Raw genomic sequence first — 7,060 nt, 5'->3', positions numbered from 1 at the left:
TTGCAGTGATGGCCGACTAGGCCATCCTTTGATACATATGCAGCTAAAGACAAGAGCTCCAGGGTACTGGTTAGTTCATATTGTTGTTCCACCTATAGGGTTACAGTTCCCTTTAGCTTCTTGGGTAATTTCTCTAGCTCCTCCATTAGGGGCCGTGTGACCCATCCAATAGCTGACTGTGATCATCCACTTCTGTGTTTGCTAGGCCCCGGCATAGTCTCATAAGAGAGAGCTATAACTGGGTCCTTTCAGCGAAATCTTGCTAGTGTATGCAATGGTGTCAGCATTTGGAAGCAGATTATGGGATGGATCCCTGCATATGGCAATCACTAGATGGTCCATCCTTTCGTCACAGCTCCAAATTTTGTCTCTGTAACTCCTTCTATGGGTGTTTTGTTCCCATTTCTAAGAAAGGGTAAAGTGTCCACACTTGGGTCTTTGTTCTTCTTGAATTTCATGCGTTTGGCAAGTTGTATCTTATATCTTGGGTATCCTAAGTTTCTGGGCTATTGTCCACTTATCAGTGAGTACATATTGTGCAAGTTCCTTTGTGATTGGGTTACTTCACTCAGGATGATACCCTCCAGGTCCATCTATTTGCCTAGGAATTTCATAAATTCATTTTTTTAATAGCTGAGTAGTATTCCATTGTGCAAATGTACCACATTTTCTGTATCCATTCCTCTGTTGAGGGGCATCTGGGTTCTTTCCAGCTTCTGGCTATTATAAACAAGGCTGCTATGAACATAGTGGAGCATGTGTTCTTCTTACCGGTTGGGACATCTTCTGGATATATGCCCAGGAGAGGTATTGCAGGATCCTCCGGCAGTACTATGTCCAATTTTCTGAGGAACCGCCAGACTGATTTCCAGAGTGGTTGTACAAGCTTGCAATCCCACCAACAATGGAGGAGTGTTCCCCTTTCTCCACATCCTCGCCAACATCTGCTGTCACCTGAGTTTTTGATCTTAGCCATTCTGACTGGAGTGAAGTGGAATCTCAGTGTTTTTTTGATTTGCATTTCCCTGATGATTAAGGATGTTGAACATTTTTTCAGGTGTTTCTCTGCCATTCGTTATTCCTTAGGTGAGAATTCTTTGTTCAGCTCTGAGCCCCATTTTTTAATGGGGTTATTTGATTTTCTGGAGTCCACCTTCTTGAGTTCTTTATATATATTGGATATTAGTCCCCTATCCGATTTGGGATAGGTAAAGATCCTTTCCCAATCTGTTGGTGGTCTTTTTGTCTTATTGACGGTGTCTTTTGCTTTGCAGAAGCTTTGCAATTTTATGAGGTCCCATTTATCGATTCTTGATCTTACAGCACAAGCCATTGCTGTTCTATTCAGGAATTTTTCCCCCTGTACCCATATCTTTGAGGCTTTTCCCTACTTTCTCCTCTATAAGTTTCAGTGTCTCTGGTTTTATGTGGAGTTCCTTAATCCACTTAGATTTGACCTTAGTACAAGGAGATAGAAATGGATCAATTCGCATTCTTCTACATGATAACCGCCAGTTGTGCCAGCACCATTTGTTGAAAATGCTGTCTTTTTTAGAACTTCCTACATTTAACAATAGTGCACATAGTGTGCTTTTCCCTTTCCTTCTCCCCCTCAATCTCTGTGGTTTCCTGCTAATCCATGAACTGTATCAAGAAAGAGAAAACATAGCTTTAGCAAGTAGTTAATAACTAACCCAGCACATTTGTATACATCTGAATGACCATGCATGGTTGGTAGCAATTGCAGTTACAGTATAAGAGGATGATTGACTACATACACAAGAAATTCTCATTTAATTATTGACACATATCATCTCTCTATACTCTACCTAGGAGATCTAATTCTTCTGATGCTCAGAGCACTAAGAAAATTACTAATCTGAGTCAGTTCATCATCCTTACTTGGCTCAACTAATTGTTTGGAACAGGATAGTGAGAAAAATGTTGTCAGCACCAAGTTCCCATCAGAAGAAAACATTAGGAGGTTAAGTAATGTACCCAGAATAGGGCCTTAAGTTGACTCAACTTCATCATTAACAAACAGATTAATAGTGACCAATTTCATTCTCACAAACCTCGGAGACAAGCAAGAATAAATCATAATCCAAATTTTCTTTTTCTGATCATGAGGAAATGTCTGTCACATACAAAGTGAAAGTAAAGACTTACAATAGCAATGCTAAGAAATGTAAATGTAAGGGAAAAGCAAACAAACTAATCCCTCAGAAGAGACTAGGAGTTGCTGCATAAGTATTCCCAAAGGTCCTTGCCATATGGTAACACAGCTCCTCAGTTCTTGCCATAAGGGCATACATCTGCATTAAACTCAAGCACAGTTCCCAGAGAAGGTGGTAGCCACCACCATCAGAGCACACTAAAATCCAGTGTATCTCAAAATTTGAGACCAGCAGGTCTGTCCCTGTTTCTATGCCTGCCTCAGAAAATTGGACTTTCACATTACTTGAATAAGAATGGTTAACAGGTATAAGCATAATTGTGGCTTCATCGAATCAATTGGTGGTGTATCTTCTGTTTCTTTTTTGTAGAATAGTTTTGTTGGAAGAGTATTGTTATTAGGTCTTCTATAAATGTTGGATAGAGTTCTCCACTAAACCCATCTGGTCCTGGACTTTGTTTTTTGGTTGGAAGAATATTAATGACTATATTTATTTCTTTGGGTGTTATGGGGTCGTTCAGATGTTTTATCTGATCCTGTTTTAACTTTGGCATCTTGTATGTGTCTAGAAAATTGTCCATTTCATCCAGATTTTCCAATTTAGTTGAGTATAAACTTTTGTAGTAGGATCTGATTATTTTTTTCATTTTCCACTGTTTCTGTTGTTATGTCTCCTTTTTCAATACTGATTTTATTAATTTGGATACTGTCTCTGTGCCCTCTGGTTAGTCTGGCTAAGGGTTTACCTATCTTGTTGATTTTTCTCAAAGAACCAGCTCCTGGTTTTGTTGATTCTTTGTGTAGTTCTTCTTTCTTTCTTTCTTTCTTTTTAAACTTGGTTCCTTCATCCCTGAGTTTAAGTATTTACTGCCATCTACTCCTCTTGGGTGTATTTGCTTCTTTTTGTTTGAGAACTTTCAGGTGTCCTGTCAAGCTGCCTTGCAAGCTCTCTCTAGTTTCTTTTTTGTGGCACTTAGAGCTTAGGTACTTTAGCAGTCCTAATGAAAGCTCTTAGGACTGCTTTCATTGTACCCCATAAGTTTTGGTATATGTTTCATTTTCATTAACTTCTAAAACATATTTAATTTCCTTCTTTCTTTCTTTCTTTCTTTCTTTCTTTCTTTCTTTCTTTCTTTCTTTCCTTCCTTCCTTCTTTTCCTTCCTTCCTTCTTTTCTTTCCTTCCTTCTTTCTTTCTTTCTTTCTTTCTTTCTTTCTTTCTTTCTTTCTTTCTTTCTTTCTTTCTTTCTTTCTTTCTTTCTTCCTTGACCAATTTGTCATTGAGTAGAGTGTTGTTCAGTTTCTATGTGTATGTGTGTTTTCTGTTATATTTATTCTTATTGAAGAACAGCCTTAGTCTCTGGTGATCTGATAGGTTCCATGGGATTATTTCAATATTCTTATATCTGTTGAGGCCTGTTTTGTGGCCAATAATATGGTCAATTTTGGAGAACGTACCATGATGTGCTGAGAGGAAAGTATGTTCTTTTGCTTTAGGATGAAACGTTCTATAGATATCTGTTAGATCCATTTGGTTCATAATTTTTATGCGTTTCACTGTATTTCTGTTGAGTTTTGGTTTCCATGATCTATTTATCCATTGCTGAGAGTGGGGTGGTAAAGTCTCCCACTATTATTGTGTTGGGTGCAATATGTGCTTTGAGCTTTAGTAAAGTTTATTTTATGAGTGTGGGTGCCCTTGCATTTAGAGCATAGATGTTCAGAATTGAGAGATGGTATTGGTAGATTTTTTCTTTGACAAGTATGAAGTGTAATTCCTTATCCTTTTTGATAACTTTTGGTTGAAAGTCGATCTTTTTTAAATATTAGAATGGCTATTCCAGCTTGTTTTGTGGGACCATTTGTTTGAAAAATTGTATTCCAACCTTTTCCTCTGAGGGAGTGTCTGTCTTTGTCACTGATGTGTATCTCCTGTCTGCAGCAAAATTTTGGGTCCTGTTTATGTATCCAGTCTTTTAGTCTATGTCTTTTTATCAAGGAATTGAGTCCATTGATGTTAAGATATATTAAAAAAAAATTGAGAGAGGAAAATTGATTGTTACTCCCTGTTATTTTTGTTGTTACAAGTGGCATTATATTTTTGTGCCTATCTTATTTTGGATTTGTTGAAAGATTACTTTCTTGCTTTTTAGGATTTTCACATTACCTGAAGAAAATGTTGTACATTTACATAATGGAGTACTACTCATCTATTAAAAACAACGAATTCATGAAATTATTTCGCAAATGGATAAAACTAGAAAATATCATCCTGAGTGAGGTAACCCAATTGCAAAAGAAAACACATGCTATGCACTCACTGATAAGTAGACACTAGCCCAAAAGCTCCAAATAACCAGATAAAATTCACAGACCACGGGAAGCTCAAAAAGAAAGAAAACCAAAATGTGTGTGCTTTGGTTCTTAAAAGGAGAACAAAATACAGGAGCAAATATGGAGATAAAGAGTTGAGCAGAGAATAAAGGAAAGGCACCCAGAGACTGTCCCAACTGGGTATTCATCCCGTATACAGTTACCAAACCCAGACACTATTGTGGATGTTGAAGGAGCCTGATAACACTGTCTCCTGAGAAGCCCTGCCAGAGCCTTACAAATACAGAGGCAGATGTTATCAGCCAACAATTGGACTGAGTGTGAGGTCCCTAATAGAGGAGTTGGAGAAGGGACTGAAGGAGTTGAAGGAGTTTGCAATCCCATAGGAAGAACAACAGTATCAACCAACCAGAAACCCCTGAACTCCCAGAGACTAAGCCATCAACACATGGCTCCAGCTGCATATGTAGCAGAGGATGGACTTTTCATGCATCAATGGAAGGAGAGGTCCTTATTCCTATGAAGGCTCAATAGATGCCCCAGTATAGGGGAATTGAGGATGGGGAACTGGGAAGTTTGTGGGTGTGTTGAGGAACATCCTCATAGAAGCAGGGGTAGGTAGGATGTGATATGGTGCTTCCTGGAGGGAGGGAAACCAGGAAAGAGTATAACATTTGAAATGTAAATAAAGAAAATATCCAATAAAAATAGCTAATAGACTACATCAAATGCTGATGAGGTTGTGGAGAAAGGTGAGGCTTCATTCATTTAGCTTGTAGGGTTACAAACTAGTGAAGTAATTTTGTGTGGAGAACTGTAGAAACCTATGGTGAACTCCCCCATATAACATTAAAACAGTCTACCAATCTTGGTGTTTCATCAAAGAATTTGACATCCTATACAGATACCTGTTCAGTAATGCATATTCATAACAACTCTATTCATAATAGCCATAAATAAAAAAATTAATGACAATTAACTGATGAGTTGGCAACAAAAATATAATATATACACAATGAAATAATTTTCTGTGCATTGATTTTTGTGTCCTTAATTTGATCTCTAGAAAATACAAGGGAACAGTGCCTTTTTTTATGGGGCTACAACATAAATGGTTACCAGGCTTGTATACTGTGAGGTGACCTAACACTTGGGCACAAGTGCATTGCAGGGATAGTCATACTGCTCATTAAGTGTAGGCAGTGTAGGGTGAGTTTGTGGAGAACTTGTAATTTGTCCTTGGAACACTTGGTCCAAAAACAGAAAACTTATGCATACAGAGGTTATACAGATGCATAAGAAGCAGAGTACCTCCAAAATTTCAGAGGAACCTCCTGTCATTTTCTCTTGAGGCTTAAGGTAGAGTATGCCAAAATACCTTTATATTTTGTGACTAAATTGATTACATATCTATTTTATATCCTAGGTAATTAATAGAAGCTCCTCTTTGAATTTTTTTTCAGGAGCAATTTGGAATCCCCAACAAGGCAAAATTTTCTTTGCTTTATCAAATATTTTTTCTAAGGTATCTGTATCTGAATCATCCAGCAAAATTTCATCCATATAATGACCAATTGTAGAGGAAACTATTTCTGAATTATTTTTAATGGCTTTTGCATATAATACTGATACAAGGTACGACTGTTTAATGTTCCTTCTCCCAAGACATTCCAATGGTAATTCCTAGTTGGCTTGGGATGGTCAAACATAGGCACAATGAAAGCAAGGGATATTGAGAAAGAGCAATTTTTTAAGTCTATGACTAAAATAGACCATGCCTTAGGCAATAAAGAAGTTAAAGTGATTCCATGTTGTAAGGGACCCATAGGTCGAATGACTTTATTGATTACATTCAGATCTCTTAACAACATCCATTTTTCAGATTTCTTCTTAATAACAAATATAAAACTCCAGGGGCTAGTGGACTCTTCAACATGTTAAGTCTATAGTTGATCTTAGACTACCTCTTCTAGTGTCTGTACCTTTTTTAAAATTTATTTAAGAGCCATTGCTCTACATAAATAAGCTTATTAGTTAACCATTCTAGTGGTAGATAAATTCGTTTTCCATCAACAGTGGCTCCCTCATATAAATTTGCAGAGCCAAGCTATGCTGATTTCTGTTTGTGACCAGGCTGGACAATCAGTCTTTAATTGTCTTTAGTTACATTTTTTAAATATCTAAATTGAAAACATCTCTTTTAAAGCCTATTTCTGTGACTCCTGCTGTTGCAACAGATCTCCACATAAATAAATGTCTATTTCTGCTACTTATGGCTTTAATATTCCTACATGATCTTCTGATCATATGCATTTAATCATTTTTAGATTTTCTTTTACTGGAAACAATTTCAGTTCCTAAGAGCTGTACCTTTTCAAGTGGCCACAGTGTATAAGAAAATTATCCTAACACTTGAGAGTAAAACTTCAAGTTGGGAACATTAGGTTTTCCTGCTCTCCAGGGACAATGCTTATCTGTCCAGAAATCCAAAACATCTCACCCCAAGGCATGTTGTTCCAGTTCAGGGTTCCAATTAGGAAGGAATTTGAATT

The sequence above is a fragment of the Mus musculus genome, chromosome 7 (assembly GCF_000001635.26).
Source record: "Mus musculus strain C57BL/6J chromosome 7, GRCm38.p6 C57BL/6J".
Lineage (NCBI taxonomy): Eukaryota > Metazoa > Chordata > Mammalia > Rodentia > Muridae > Mus > Mus musculus.
The sequence above is the reverse complement of the archived record's forward strand: the minus strand, read 5'-3'. Positions refer to the sequence as shown.